Source organism: Dermacentor andersoni, chromosome 2 (assembly GCF_023375885.2).
Source record: "Dermacentor andersoni chromosome 2, qqDerAnde1_hic_scaffold, whole genome shotgun sequence".
In the NCBI taxonomy this organism is placed as follows: domain Eukaryota; kingdom Metazoa; phylum Arthropoda; class Arachnida; order Ixodida; family Ixodidae; genus Dermacentor; species Dermacentor andersoni.
Window position 1 is genome coordinate 174,615,394 of NC_092815.1, and position 16,911 is coordinate 174,632,304.

Below are 16,911 nucleotides of genomic sequence, written 5' to 3' on the forward strand. Positions count from 1 at the left end.
TCGTTATATTCCGCACATTTCTCTATCACTTGAGTGACAGAGTGAATATTGTCTATTGTTGAGTAGTCTTTACGAAATACCGCCTAGTCCTTTGGTTGACAGAAGTCCAACGTGTTGCGGATTCTATTTGTGTTTACCTTTGTAAATACTTTGTAGGCAACGGACAGTAATCTGATGGGTCTATAATTTTTCAAGTCTTTGGTGTCCCCTCTCTTATGAATTAAGATTATGTTGGCGTTCTTCCAAGATTCAGGTACGCTCTAGGTCATGAGGCATTGCGTATACAGGGTGGCCCGTTTTTCTAGAATAATCTGACCATCATCCTTCAACAAATCTGCTGTTCCCTGATCCTCCCCAGCTGCCTTCGCCCTTTGCATAGCTGCCAAGTCTTTCTTTAATTCTTCTGGTGTTACTTGTGGGATGGCAACTATTCCCTCTTCCATTATCGTCGTTGTTGCCACTCGTACTGTATAAATCTCTAGAGAATTTATACAGCACCGCTATATTGACATGTAAATGAATGCTTTCGTGTCTGTGCGTGCATTTTCTTTCCGATTGAAACATGACCATTTATTGAAGAATATTGAATTTTCCTTCATTGTAATCAGCTCCAATAAATTGGAATTATACTCTGTTCTGCATTAAAAACACTAAAAATTGTCTTTTCTCACTTGGTGCGTTGCAGACACTTTCCTGATAGCTTTCTCTATAGCTACTTCGCCCACATCAGATGAACGTCGGCTGATGTCGCACATCGAAAACTGGAAAGAGCAGCAGGACCAAGGTGGAGGAGACTGAGACACCTGATTGGCTGGCGCGCGCGCATGACGTCACGTATTAGCGGATGAGGAGGCGGGCGCCCAGCTATGAGCACCGCATCTGCAATGTGCATGTGCTGTGCCGTATACTAACCTTTCGCATTTTCGTTGGCCAAGTCTGCTACTTCGTGTGTTTGCTGAGGTGCCACCAAGGTTTCGGGCTTCAAAGGTGGCATGAGGATATGCTGTGGGTTACACAAAAAAATCTATCGGTGCATTGGGCAATCACCTTCGACAGTTTCTACCATAACCGTTTTTAAGAACAGTGCGTTAAGCTGTATGTGCAATAATGTGTCACAGCCAGATATATATATATATATATATATATATATATATATATATATATATATATATATATATATATATATATATATATATATATATATATATATATATATATTTATGTAGAGAACGTCTTATTAATAATCAACCATTCTAATTTTGTAAACTATGAATGGTCGATTCTTATCTGAATAACTCCTTTGTTTTGCTATCTGTGGATGCTGCTATGTTATCGCCTGCTTTCAATTGGAGTTGGGGCTAGTCATGCTTCTGTCACCCACTTTTCTCGTACCAACCCCGCGGCATATGTACATCTGTTGTGAAAAAAAGTGTGTATGTTTACTCCAAATTATCGCGAAATCAGCAAGCAATGTATGTGAACAGAATTAACTGCAAATTACACGACAAGATTGCTCGTGTTCCATCTCTCTACTCGTTCTGAGAAATCTAAGAAAAAATTCTTACATGCGTCCTTTAGATTTCATTTTAATGGCCTCACGGGCCCCTACGGTTCCTTGTGTGAGCAGTGATGCCTAAAATTGTATTTCAAGAAAAAAAAAAAAAAGAATTTCCAGTGACATCATCTAACCCAGGCCTAACACCATATAGGGAATGTCGTGCCATAATTCCCCTAATGCGCGGCAACCCCGCCTTTAATCAAGCGAGACGTGCTCGGCATTACCGCGCGGAGCGTATCACGCGTAATGTGGCGAAGACTTCGCAAGTGCTCTTGCGTGCGGCATATTTTCGCGCTCTAGGTTTATTTAATGTCATTCCCCGTTCTGGTCGCCCGCTGTGGGTGCTTTCGTGTTCGCCGTGGGGGAGTTTCTTCCCAATGGGAAACCTTGGCTGCATCCATGGCCACAGGTACCGCGACAGCTCTGGCACCGGCGATTAATCTCTCGCTTGGTCGGGTGGGCGTTACTCAACTCGACAGTTGCGTGACAGAGTGTACGCGTGAGCTTACGTGGTTCATCAACATGCGCCTTCCTGTCGTGGCAAGCGTGCGAGAAAACCCCCGGGCTTTAAAGACTTCAAAAATTTGGCATTACCCAGCGAGACCTCCGCCATGCTGTTTTGGATGATGATGGAGATAAGGCGTCCGTTCCGTAAAAACGTTCTCCCAAACTTTTCCTTGTGCTTTATTTTTCTTTTCTTGTGTCTTTTACTTCGCATTCTTTTAGTGTATACGCTTGTACCGATTGGAGATAGCGCGCTCCTCGATAGCAGCCCATAGCATACGGATAAAAAGTTGATTAGACGGGGAATTTGGATGAAATTGGCAATCATAGTCGCGCGAATGTAATGGCACCAAAAACATAAATAGTGATGAATACATACGATCCAAGAAATCACCTGGATAAGGATCGCCTTATTTTTTTCTCCCATGCACTGTCTTTCTCTGCCTGCTTGCTTTTCTTTCTGCCAGTCTCTGACAGTGTTTCAGTCCTTCATAATAAGCCATATTGTTTAGCAATAAAATGCATTCTATTCATCTGAACTACATTGTGTTGGTATAGAGAAGACAAAATTTAGTTCTCGTTTTTTGTTTCCATGTCATCTGACAAGCAAATGTCAATAATTTCCCACCAGCTATGACAAAGTAGAACAAAAAAGTTAATTAAATCTCTGCCCTGTCATTCACCTCGTGTTCGATTTTTTTCAAGCCCTTTGACGGGGACTCCATAATTATTTACAAATTATTTTACAATCAGCCTGAGTGAAGGCCAACTTTTCATCAGTAATTCCAACCTGAACTTTGGCCCACTAAAGTCATTTAGACTGCTGAGTCAAAAAGTCCAGTTAACATGATAATCGGGTCGGTCTTGTACAAAAACGTGCACTAGGACACCATACCACTGAAAGTAAACTATTTTCTGAACCGTAAACGATTACGGTTCAGATTCATTGCCGCAATTCATTCGAATTGCGGCAAATAAATGGGATTTCACAGTAACAGACGTGCGATAAACAGATTTTTTGCTACCGCCAACTATGGCAACCGAGGTAAAAAGAAATTTTTTGAAACTTTGCTCTCGACAGACAAAAAGGGGGGCTTCTCTTTGCAGGCGCCGAGACCATGGATTGCGCAAACTGGCCTGTTTTCAGTAGATGCAAATTTGTAGGACTAACGTTCGGCCGTCTTTGGGAACTGTACAGAGTGATGATTTTTAAGTGTTACAATATTTTTAGGAATTGCCTGTGGTAGATACCACAATTCTTGTCCTTGAGGCAGATTATTCGGAGAGGCGGATAATACAAGCACGAGAAATCAAAACACGTATTCGGGTAATTAACGCAACCACACTAATTAACTTCTTCATTAATTACTTTACGACACATATTGCAATTGAAGGGTTGTAGCCAGTGAGATTGTAAAACGTATCCACTTGAAATAAAATTCCAGGATAACACCAGTTTAGAGATAGTATTTCCCAAAGTGTTGGACGAAATACATGGGCGTTCCAGTTACTTTTGTGCTTCAATACATAAAAAGGGCGTTTTCTTTAAAAAAAAGTAAGTAGAACAACAACGCCTTTTTACAGCGACTTTGATGTCGCACATCTCCAATCTGGCGCAATTCTGAAAATTCATTCTAAGCAGGTACGCCTTGCACACTTACCGGGTACAATTCGTAAATTGCAATATGTACCGCAAAGTAAATAATTCAGACGATAATTAGTAAATTTTCGTTAATTAGTGGAGAATGTGTTATGATTTCTCGTGCAAGCAATGTCTGCCTCTCTAGAAATAAGTTACCTGCAACAGGCGATATTTAAATATTCTGTAAAACTTAAAATTTGATCACCCTGTATATCAAGGTGGCAGGGTAATACGAATACACATGCAAGCACGCACGCACATTCTTGAATCTACAGTGCGAAAACAGTCTACGATACACACGCCCACGCATTCAATGCCGTCTTCTGCTGCCAAGTCTAGCCTCTCAGTTACTTCGCACGGTGAATATTTTTGAAGTAAGCACATGCGGATTGTTTCACAAAGATAATTGACCATAAAACATGGCGACACATGTGGGCAAAATATAACTGTACGTGTCTGTTTATGCGCGTTGGTGCATCGTACAAGCTCTTTGCGCTGGCACTAAATTTTAACCTAAAAACCTATCTGTATCTCTTAGGCCAACAAAATCTCTCGTACACCAATTACCAACGTTATTTTACGTTGGTAAGAAAAGCATATGAAGCTATGTGTTATTCACTATGCCGTCGAAAAAACAACCTTGCTATTGCGAGGAACACCAGAAGGGGATCCCATTCCAATGCTTTTGAATATATGCCTCGTGGTGGGGCTAGTAGTACCAGCGCACGAGGCCGATAGACTGCCAAGATGTTGGTCTCGTATTTCCTCTAAAATTTAAGAGGTCAGTAATATACATAGCACTGATACTCTTACATTTTTGTGGATCCAGAACGGAAGCGGTAGAGGCTGTGCTTAGTGAAGCTCAGATAATCGCACAACGATGGTGCCTCACTGAACATAATATGTATTGCTTGCCAACAACAACAAGCGAGTGAAAGGCCCTAAAAGACGTGGTAGAGCGTCCGCTCAGGAGGAGCTTTCTCTCCGCGGGTGTTCGCAAAGCTGTTTTGCATTGACTAAGAAATACTTTCAGGGCTCAATGTAGGATCAGTGCAATAACATTTTCTTCCCAGCAGACTTTCTATAACACACCTTGCATTAATATGGTGATTTAGTTAAGTGAATGTCATCTTGAGGAGTCCATTTCGAACACCATAGGTAAAAATTACGTTGCCTGGTGTTGAATATCACATAAAGTACGGGCGTCGAGAAAAAAGTTGCAGTTTCGCCCGAAAGGCGCTGCAGCCGTTGCGATAGCAAGTTAGTAGAAAGCTACACGAAGGAAGGGTAGTAGTTTTATCGGCCGTATAAACTTGTAAACATTCGCTTACTAACTAAATTAACAATGATATAATATATAAGCGCGACTGAAAGAGGACGTAGAACGAAACAGACATACAGAGACAGAGCTTCTTCGTGTGCCTGCTTCTTTCTACGTCCTTCTTCAGTCGCGCTTACACATTCTCTTATGAATTCCAACCAATCAACCCGCCAACGTTTTTTAACTAAATTAGCTGGCACGGTGTCACGCGCGCACAGGTAAACACAGACACATCGCGCTGATGAGCGCGGAAACGTGCTCTGAAAACGCTGGAGTGAGGAATCGCGGCAGCAGCAGTGATCGAATCGACCTTCGTGCATCTCTCGGTTGAACGCGAACGAAACGTCGCAAGCACAGCGCGCACGAAGCTACCGGCACCACGCGCACTCTGAAAACATCGCAGATCGCTTTGAAGACGGGGTCCGCGCGGGGGCGCACTTTGGACCACGTCGCAGATCGCTTTCAAGATACGGTCATTGATAAAGAAACTATACGGCGCCCGCACGGCCGCGCTGTAAGCAGCAGCAGCCGGAGAATAACGGCCCCTCTCCCTCGCCTCACTCCCGGGCTTCGCGCGCGACAGGAGAGGGCGCGCTTTCGGCCCGCCTTCCTCGCTCGCGCACGCGAGATTGAGCTGCCTTCGTTGGCTCACCCTCACAAGCTTTCATTCGCATATACAGCATACAGCGAGTGGCGACGGTGGTATCGCCATTGGACTTTACACGGAACCTCACGGCGATGGCGACGCCGACGGCAGAAATGCGCCTGGAGTGTCCATATAATTGCCATCGCAATTACTGTACCTTCAGGAACGCTCACGTTCCTCAAGCATATAGACAGGTAATACAATCCATGCTTCTACGAAAAAGAAAAAAAGGAAACCTTACAGAATAGATTTTCAATTTCACTATTTGTGGTATGCTGTGCCACACAAAAGTTATTGAATCACAATGCGCACATCGCGCTCACAAATTATTTCGATTCCATGAGCTCAGCGGAACCTCAACCACAACAGTTGCAGACTCATTATTATAGATATGTTCAGAGGGCCAGCGCGACTATCATGGCGATTAGAACTTGTTGCTGGGCGAGTTGGTTGAGATCTTATGAATACACTGTTGCGCCAAAAGGAAAATAAATACTTAGGAGGGAGCGCATATATATAAGAAACGATAGGTTCAGCGCTCGACCTGTCATTTCTTACTTTCCCTCCTAAGCTTTTATTTTCTTTTTGGCGCAGCAATGCATTCATTATGTCGTGACGACGGCACTAAGAGTTGTAACTCGTTGTGGACTGCAAACGGGATATATCAAGCTCAAGTATCAATCATGTTGGTAAGGATTCATCACCATCAATCCTTACGAACTTACTCAACCTTCAGTTCTTTTACCAAGCTCTCCATTACAATGAAGCTCTTGGCAGGGGTAACGTGATGATTATACTCCCATGTTATTCCTTTTCGTTATACGACAGTGCTCCAAGAGGTGCTCCGCCCATTTTATTTATTTGCTATATATTATTATTTATTATATCACCGTAATCGGCTCACCGTGAGCAATGGATGGCAAGAGAGGGGTAGTGAAAGGAAGCTTACATTACACTTCTTTTTCTCTGCAGACTTATTCATCCAATATGCTGGTAAATTCGGCGCGATATATTTAAATCGTCAGCTTTCCTATATTTCTTATTTTTGGAATTTGGAAACGTGGAAGCACGTTTCCTTTAGGAAGGAAACGTGCTTCTCGATCAGCTTTTGATGAAGATCGGCATGCGCATGCCGCAGAAACAGAGAAGATGAAGACGAAGAAAGAGACATCTGGAAATCGTATACGGTGTTATCCCGCCTTTATTACAATTTTGTGCTCGATAAGCGTATTGGATATTAGATGCTGCTACAGGCTGCTGAATTTGCCTGAAATCTGCTGACGATCCGATCAAATATCGAATGCCATGTGGAGCAGCTTGATCTACAGAAAAAAGAGGAGTAGTAGCGCAACCTTGTCATCGAACATGCCGAAGTCGGTGAGTAGTAGTTGCTCCGAGCAGCGTTCTAAGCCGTCGTCCTCGTTCTTCTCTCCATGCCCATTATAGCACGCAACGCGCCGAATGTGTTCTTCCTATCCAATAATGCAATGATAATTCTTAGGACACGTCGCGTTTTCCTCGGGCTATCTATATTTATCTGCAACCGTTTTCCCGACAACTTGGGTCGCTCGGTAGTCCATGGTGCAATGCGTAGCGCATCGGGCTGCTGGGATGGCATCAGGGTTCACAACCAACCATTAGACCAACTTGGGTCTCTGGGTATGTGACCATGGGTATGGGTCTCTCTTCAATGAACCTCTCCCCCCAACTTCGATCACTATGTAAGTGACACTGGTGTGTGCTTCTCTTGATCGGCAATAAAGTCTTTTTCAAATTTCTGCAGTACTGGATGGACTCGAACCCGCCTTATGCATATTTGGAACATTTTGTACGAGTATATACTCACACTAGCTGACTTCCTGGTGGCGCCTCTAGATGGCGCAGTGTGTTCAATAGGAAACGTGAGAGAGGAGCCCGGCTGCATACATGCCTCATGCATGACGCGTTCAGGCGTTGGCATTGCGCTGTGCCGCTAGATTGCTTCAATGCTAATCGAATTAAAGTAGATATTTATCGTGTATAGGTCCTGCCCTGCCCGAATGTTTTAAGCACGAAATGCTTTTAGCGCCCGTTGAGGGCGACCTTCAAGTGGCCTTGAGCCAGAAGCCAGAGCCGTCATCCGGGCACTCAAACGAGAACAACTGGGGAAGTTGCGAGAACACAACGAGATCCCCCCCTTTTACAGGACCGCATTACGTACGCTAGTTACTCCCAAGCAAGTTACAAAAAGTATTGCTTACGAGCTCTTCCTAATGTTTCTTCACAATATCACTCAAGCTTTAACTTCTAGTATACGCTGAAGTTTTATCTCATTTCCAATAGAGGCGTTGAAAAGGCAGATAAAGGACATGATACACTTTAATTCTGGGAAATGGATCTACTGCGGTCGCCGAGCTGTTGTGTGACGTGGCGCCGGACGCGTCTGGAAGCGCTGCTTTGCCTTCGATGTGCGACGCTCGCCGAGCGTAGGCGTGGCGTGCTGCCGGAAGTGTCTCATGCGCTGCTTTGCCTTCATGGAGGAAAGAAAACGTTAGGAAAAAGCATTACGTCACGTAGCCAGCCTTGGCAAGCGAACGCTCCGTGTAGCCAGCCCTTTGCTCAGTGGTGACTCAACACGGAACCTCTTGCGTCGAGATCACGGAGCAAGAATCGAGCTTTGCTGAGATGTTTGGTCGCCTCTTCTTCAGGCGCTTAAATTTCTTCTAGCTGGGCAATGCGCTCGGTCTCCTTGGCGTGTTTCGCTGCCTGTCGTGCACACCGCACCACGCCATACTGTGCACTGGTCCATATGGACGCTGCCCAGCTAGAAAAAGAAAATCGGCTGAAGTCGGCACGACTTTGCAACATTGCATTTTGATGCAATTACACGAGGGCATAAGCGCAGGTAGACTTCGCGCGCCAGACGCGCTTTCTCAATTTTCCTGAAGCAGCTGATCTTGACGCCAGCGTCACTTTAATGTACATATTGCTACTACAGAACTCGCTAGTTAGCTCTTAAACAAGTACTCCTGTCTCGCATTTCTCTGGTCTGCTTTGTAAAATGTAATTACAGAGTTATACATGCCAGGACCACGACCCCACTATGAGGCACATGCCGTAGCTGGGAACTTTGGAACAATTTTGACTGCCTGAGGTTTCTTAACGTTAGCCCAATTTACGGTACACGAGCGTTCTTGCATTAGCTTACGTCGGAAGGCAGCCGCCGTGGCTGGAATTGAGCCGGCAACCTCGAGCTCACAAGCGTAACGCCATAACCTTTGAGCTACCACGGGGGGTATCATCTGGTATCGAGAAGCTATAATAGCCGCAGCTGCTTGCGCAAGCGACCAAGCGCCAAATTTCTCGCTATACTTTTCAACAAGCCTTTACGGTGACGCAGGGTGCCGTTTCACCCTCGGATCGTTCTGCGGGGCCGGTGTCGCCAAACGGCAGCATATGCCAGACACGTAGGGATGCCCCCACGTCACGTCACCCGAGTCAGCAATCTGCCAGGCAGGCGCTGTTCTCCGAAGGCGCCCACACGTTCTGGAGCATGCGTACCGGAATGCAAGCTTCTCGCACATATCTGTGAGTGTTCGGGTCTTTCTTTAACATTATCTAGCTGCGCCTGAAATTTTACGCCAGTTTGCGAGAGCACTAAAGAAAGAAAAAAAAAACGGGCTCCAGGCGTGGCATTTTCGCAGACGTTTTTGTTTCTTTCACCCGTTCTTTATGTTATAAGGGTGACCGAAACTAACCTTGCGCCTGCATGGCTCGTTGAGTGCATTTCTAGTTTTCGATGCTTGGTTTTTCTGTCTCAAACACGCATCGTTTCTTCGCGCACGCAACCAACTGGGTCAGAGAAAGAGAAGGAAGAGCGGCAACGTCGAACAATATGAACTGGCGACAGCACAAGTTAGGTCAAAAATAATTGGCACGAGTAACAAGTATCGGTATCGCATCGTAGAAATGTGGCCTCTTCAACGAAAACAGAGGCGAAACGTTCACTTGAAGCACTGTCACTAAACCGGAGTGCATATAGGGCACGGAGGAAGCGAAAAATCCACAAAGTAAGGTTTGAACGGAAATAAACAGGCCTACTCTTTCGCGTAACATAGCTACACCACCGCAGCCTTTAGCCCTTACAATTTCCTTTCTTCTATCCATGTCGCAGAAAAAGATGTGTTGCCTTGAGCACGACTGACGGCACGAAGCCATGCTAGCTGCGAGCACGGACATGGGTCGCAGTCAACCCTCTCCTTTTTTGCACTGCTAAATAATTTCCTACGCCGAAACCAATTGGACGGCTTAGAGCCCACAAAGAAGCCCATCAATACTTCTTTTTGGACGACTCGGTTCATCTTGAAAGATATGGGTAACAGAGCAAACAGACGACCACACAAAGGGAGACACGTACACACAAGCGCTCACTATGCTGAATTTGATCTTCGGGATGCGGCTATCGGGGGGTTCAGATTGCAAAGAAAAAGAATAAAAATAATTGTTTCCGTTTTGTTGCGCTTGGTCGGTTGTATTGCGCTTGCGTTGCTGGCACACTCTCCCCCTTGACATGTTTTTCCGCTTCATTTCCTTTGCTTCACTTGGCATGTGTAAGGTGTGCTATCCTTGCGATTAAAACGAGTTGTTAGTCAGCGCTTGTGTGTACGTGTCTTCCATCTTGCGGTCGTCTGTTTGCGCTGTTACCCGTAGGTTTCAAAGAAGCCCACATTCCGCGCAGCGCCAGCGATTGAGTCGATGCTCCACATTATCCACTTTTGCCATGGACAGCGCTGGCTAATACATCAATACTTCTCCGGCTGCGCTACAAATGCTTGCCAATACTTCTCTCAGAGAAAGGACAGGACAGCCGCCACCAAGCTCGCGTAGTACACACTTGCACACGGCGTGAATGCAGGTTCCTATCATCGCATCGTCGGTTCCCATCCGTGCCTCGGTATGACAAAATTGCCGCCCTCCTGCTGTTCAAGACAAGCGTCGTTATGTCGCATGAGCTGATACAGCGCAGCCACGTACGTAAGACGCGCAATGCTCGCAACGCAACCCCGTTTAGTTTAACGCACGTCCACTGGTGCATGAGGAAATTCACGACGTTCTGCGTTCGCGCACTTCGATGCCGCAAAATTTTCGCAGGCGCGCAGCTCCGCCGCACATGCAGCTAATACTGTAATAATACATTCATAACGTAGTCGCATTTATCTTTCATGGGTGCTTATCCGCAGTAGTGAACAAAAATATATGCTGTTTTCTTATTGGGTCCTGCGAGATACTGTTCAGGCGGTTGGTGCTGCGTTGGGCCAGACCGCTAACTTTAGGGCAATAGTGGATTGGTTTTTGATAGGGGTCCTCAAATATTGGGGGGGGGGGGGCTAATAATTAGCGTTTTGCCACTGCGCGTACGCCGAATACAAACGGTATCTTTGCGCTTCGGTTTCCGTGCCCTCCTAACGCTAAATTAAAAAAGATAGCGTGGGTGTCCTAAGCGTCCCTAACCTGCTTTGGGTCCTCTCAACGTCACCACGAACATATCATAAAGGCGTCAGCGCGTCCTCATCGAGTATAACCAACACTCACGTATATTTTTATCCAGAAAAATACTACGGATTGCATTAGTTCAGGTTTTATTTCTCTGGAACTGTGTTTTCATTTTCCTTCCGCGTGCACGAAAGGCGCTGCAATCTCATGACGCTAAGGCAAGCTGGTGCTGTGAAGGACGTGGGCGCGGCTAAAGAAGGGAGACAGAAGTGAGGCGTGTGTCCCTGAGGAATAAAGCACGAGTGACGTTAGAGCGATAGCTCTGCTACTCCAGGTACAAACCCTGAAAACGCCTCTTTCCGTCAGGCAGACCTTCAAGCTCAGCGAAGGTCAAACTGGGACTTAGCCTGCCAATACCAGCGCCTGCTGTATACGCCGCGTGGGTACAGATATCTTGAAAGCGATCTGTGATGTGTACAATGTACGCCGAGTGCTGGTAGCTGCTATCCTTACTGTGTATAGCTTTGTACTAATTTCCTATCGCAATCGATGATTCGCCTTTCGGACGAAAGTGCTAGTATTTATTTGTGCCGTAGTCAAACCTCGGCAATTTAGCAGTGCACTCACGCACCGTTCTCTTTTCCCGCACACAACCTGATAACACTCCAGCGATGCTGAAAAACGCGAGAGGGTGTCTCGGCTGCGTTAGTATACTGTGCTGCGGCCGCGAGGCCGCCACATTACTTCGCCTCCTAGTGAGTCCTCAAAACTTTATATACTAATTGATGTTGTCCAAAGGTCCTTACGACGGAGCGTCAAAGGTTCTACGACCAGGCGCCCTGGACCAGCGTCCACTACGCGTTAATTGCCTTGGGTACGCTGGCTTCCTGGGTACTTCACGTATGTGCACTGTTGGAGCCTTGGCGGGTGGTGCCACAGTTACCAGGGCAGGTGTAAGGCCGTCTACATCCTCAATGTACGCTGGCTTCAGCCGATCGAGTGATACTACTTCGTGATGAACACACAAGTCGATCGTGAATGGCTTCTCACCTCGACGTGGCACTGGTAACGGCCCGTCGTACGGTGGTTGGAGAGGCCGATGAACTGCGTCGTGCTGTACGGACACATTAGTGCACGAAGCGAGTTCCGATAGCACGTGCACCACACGTGGCACTGCCCACCCCGGCGCGGTGGGCAGCCCCACAAAGGTTGTTCATTATGTCACGTAGTCTAAGTGCGCAGCAGTCCAAGGCCGTATCCTGCGGACTGCGGAGCTGCCCGTGAATAATTCTCCTGGAAGGTGGAGCGTCGTTCTGCAGACCGATTCAGCCGCACTACAACCAATGTCTGTATTGAGAGCCGTCCGGACTTCCAAGAGAATGAGTGGCATTGCCTGCATCCAGCTGCGATCTTACATTGCAGCGAGCGCACTTTTCAGCTAGCGATTTAAATGCTCCCCCATGCCGTTGCTAATGGGGATGTAGGAGGTTGCTTTGATGTGAGAAGCGCTGATAAGGCGCGTGACGCTGGCGAAAAGGAACATTTGAAGTGCCTGCCGTACGCGGTCGTTATTACAGACGGTGCACCGAAACGAGTAATCCAGAGGTGCAGAAAGGCGTGGGCAACAGGGTAAGCGGTGATGTCCACAATAGGTATGACTCCACCCAGCGCATGGATATGTCGATGCATGGCAGCCAATAGTTATGTCCTTGCCAAGGTAGTATAGGTTCGACATTGTTGAGGTGTAAATGGACGAGCCTTGCGTCGAGAGGCGCGAATGTTGCAACGGAGTCACAGAATGGCGATAAATTTTGGCGCGCAGACACGACATGCATCATCTTGCCGCGACGCGAACGTCCCGATTGAACCTTGCCATGAGAAACGTTTACGTAGCTTTGATTCCCGCATAGGGTTGTTTTGTATAGACAGGAAAACACGGCGAGATTGATTGCGGGGCACAAATGGGCGTGGGTTGCCTGTGGACCTGTCGGAGCAAATCTGGCCGCATGATTCCGTGATCTGCATCCATTGTAGCTTGAGAGCACTTTTTCTCGTTAGTGGGCTCTTTAGCTCTCCGTCTCCAAGATGAGCTGCCGCCAGGGTGTCGAAATGAGTTCCTTCTGCAGCGTTGACAGGCTTTATGGCGCTTCGCGAAAGGACATTTGTCACGACGTTGTCTCTTCCCTTGTCGACGTTGGCTGTCGTGAACTCGGAGATGTATGTTAGTTAGCGAAGTTCGCGGCCCGTATGTGTGCCACCGCCGGAGCGTATAGAGTGCTGAGCGTAAGTCATACCGTCTATTAAAATGAAAAGCTCAGCGACTTCCAGAAAATGACCGAAGTTGCATTTGCTGGAGTAGATGGCTAGCACTTCGCGCCCGAAAGTGCTGTAAGGGCACTCAGTAGGTGTGAGCTTCCTTGAGAAAGATGCAGTTGAGTGCCATGTACCGTCACTGAGTTGCGCCACGGCGCCGATAGTTGTGTGAGAAACCTCCATCACTACTCACTGTGGAACGCCCGGTCGTACATACGCCAGGAGAATCGCTTTTGCCAAGGCCTGTTTGCTTCGGTGGAAAGGATCTTACCTATCGTCGCACCAAGACAAGTCGCTTGAGGAGTTTTCCGTTTCCTTCAGCAGTCTGTGGAGTGTCTCTATGATTTGGGCGCACTTAGAAACAAAGCGGCGTAGGAGTTTACCGTCCAGAGAAAGTCACGTAGCTGATGCTTCGTAGTTAGCTGCGGAAAATGTGTGTGGCCATACTCCCGAGGCCGAGATTACGTGTCCCAAGAATGGTAACTCCGGCACTCCAAGTTCACTCTTGACCGCACTAACGACAACGCTATGTCAAAATAATGCCCAAAAACAACTAGTAAGTGCTCTTTCTGTTGTTTCGGAGTGTTGCTCGCTATATTCAAGTCGTCAAGATAGGCGTCACAAAAAGTGAGGCCTCGTAGGATGCCGCCGGTGAATCTTTGGAACGTCTGACCTGCGTTGCAAAGGCCGAATACCATGCACAGGAATTCGAATATACCGAACGGCGTAGTGATGGCCGCCTTCGCGACGTATTCTGCTGCTACAGGTACCTGGTGGTACACTCGCACAAGCTTAAGTTTCGAAGCGATTGTTACGCCGTGCCGACGACCCACCATTTTGTCATGGATATGTTCTATGGGATATATGTCAGGCTTCGTTACACTGTTTAGCGCTAGATAGTCCCCGCAAAGACGCCAACTCTCCCGATGACGGCTTAAAAACCATGTGGAGAGGAGATGCCCATGGGGTGGTAGAAGATTGAATGATGCCCACCTTCAACATATGGTCAAATTCTTGCCTTTCCACCAGCAACTTTCCAGGTGGCAATCGACGTGGTCGCGCATGCGCATGGTTTATCAGTGATAGCCATGTGCTGGCACACAGTGTTTGACTGGGGATCCGACTCGGCGTTGGCGTGTCAGGTCAGTAAGTTCGCTCAGTATGTAAGTGATGCGAAAAGCACCAGCTGGTCTGAACAGCGCCAGACTGAGCGGCGTATGTTTAGAAGGGTTGCTTTTATCATCACTGTGTAGGACGGGACCTAGCAGTCTCCGGTTACGCACGTCGACTAAGAGAACGAAGTGGCGCCGAAAATCCTCCCCGAGGATAACGAATTTCGCGTTAGCTACTGTGAGAATCCAGCGCATCTCTGCAGGCCTAAACGTATAGTTAAGGAGCGGATTCGGTACGTAGCGATGGCCTTATTGTTTACTGCTTGCAGAGGAGACATATTCGGGCGCTTGCGGTCCACGGGCGATGCTGGCACCACGCTTAGTTCGGCAGCTGTGTCAACGAGGAAGCGCAAGCCACTGCTGTGGTCTGTTAGGAAGAAGGCGGATGAGCGACGTTGGGGTGTGGCGGAGGCACTGATCCCCCTCAGGTTTTGCCCGGGGCGTTTTCCGAGAGCTGGCAAGGCGGTAAACACTTGCGCGAGGCATCGTCAAACTTGCGATGGTACCAACATAACCTCTCGCACTTGGGAGGCGGCGCCGTAGCACACTGACCAGTTGACCGCGACGCTATCAGGAGGGCGGCCACGGCGTCCACTAGGCGTGAGATATCGTCCTTAGGCTCTTGAAGCAGCTCGGATTGAGGCGGTTCGCTTGTGAGCGACAACCATAAGCTTGTCGGCTAACGCGCCTAGCTTGGATAGGTCTTTCTCCCATGAGGAAGCCATAATCATTCTGTAGTTAGGGGAATTCTCTAAAGAAATATTTGTTGGATCAGTACAGTGCCTAGACCGTCCACTCTCTTGCCCAGTAGTTACTGCGTATGATGCAGCAGCTAGCTTGGTGCACGGTCACTAAGGTTGGGCTCATGGAGAAGCTGTTGCAACCGCTGGTCTTCAGGAGGCGTAACCATGCGAAGGAGTGTTGCCTTCAACGTGTCGTAAACGTTGTCTACTGGTGGAGAAAGTAGCAGGTCTCGAGCTTCACTAGCAGCTGACGGGACAGACTGCTCAAATCGTGGTGGTATTTCGTGAGGTCTGCCGTAATGCGCCGTGCAGCGTATCGCGATACCACCTGGATCAACCAGAGTTCAGGGTTCGCCGTGCAGAAGGGAGGCAGTTTAACCTCGACAACGGAGAGCGTCGCCACCGTGAGGTGTGTCCATAGCACTTGCGGCTAGTCCGGGTCACTAATGTTGTGAGCGATGCGAGCGTAGATGAAGAAGGCAGGCAGAAGGCGAGGTGTACGCGCGACCCTGAGGAACAAAACACAATTGACTATTTCTGCTGCACTCAAACCTCGGCAGCTCGGTAGCGCACCCTCGAACCATTCCCCTTTCGCACACACAACGCGATAACACTTCAGCGATGCTCAAAAAAGAGAGAGGGTGTATCAGAGTCGTCTGTACACTGTGGTGTGGCTGTGAGCCCGCCACACCAGCAACCCTATTCTAAAGCACTTTCCCGACGGGGCAGACCACGAACGCAAATTCGTCGCTTGTTGGGGCACCCTAAGCTCTAGAACCCTATTCTAAAGCTCCCTAATCTCTTGAACACGCACTGCCGTCATACATTATTCCGGCACCACTGTCTATCAACGATTTAAGTAAAGTGCATATTTTATGACTATATCACAACGAAACCGTAATATGAACCAGTATTGAAAATACGTGCGTGCTAGTGAGATGACATTTATTGATAGGTGGAAAGTGTAACCGAGCAATAAATTTGGCACACTCGATCAAAGGACGAGAGAACAGGAAAAAACTCAGACCAATCTACTTGCACCAAACCTCCTAAACTTGCAAAAGGGAGCGTTGCCACTAGTCAAGCCTAGTGGCATAGGCAATACGCAAAATGTTCTGCGTTCTCTGTGGTCTATGGAGCATAAAGAACTGTTCAGTTATTAACGGTGCCATAGAGCTCGAATTTCTACTTTGTTCATTTCACTGTGCTCACTGCAGCCCGTTTTTGGGCTTTCCTGAAAAATGATGGGCCTGTGTTGTTTCTTTTCTCTCGTCCCTTGATCCATCGTTCTAAATTAAACCTGTAGCAGAATGCCAAACCTTTTTCACGGCTAGCATCTCCACACATCAAAAATATTTATCTCACCAGCGCGCACATATCTTCACTAATGGTCGATATTACGGTTCCCGCGTGGTGCATTCCTGGAATATGCAAATTAGTGTACGCGGTGGATGAGCTATGCCATGTGCATAACTTACGAGGATAATGCGTGATCCAGACACTATTTCCATAGGTTAGCGGCCCGCCAGTTATAAAGAAG

General features: G+C 47.5%; 1 protein-coding gene across 1 annotated transcript in view; it reads left to right on the forward strand.

Annotated features, from left to right (window-relative positions):
* LOC126540870 (cholinesterase-like) overlaps nt 1-16,911 on the forward strand; it is a 63,365-nt gene that overhangs the window by 26,515 nt on the left and 19,939 nt on the right. The gene's annotated exons all lie outside the window — the stretch shown is intronic.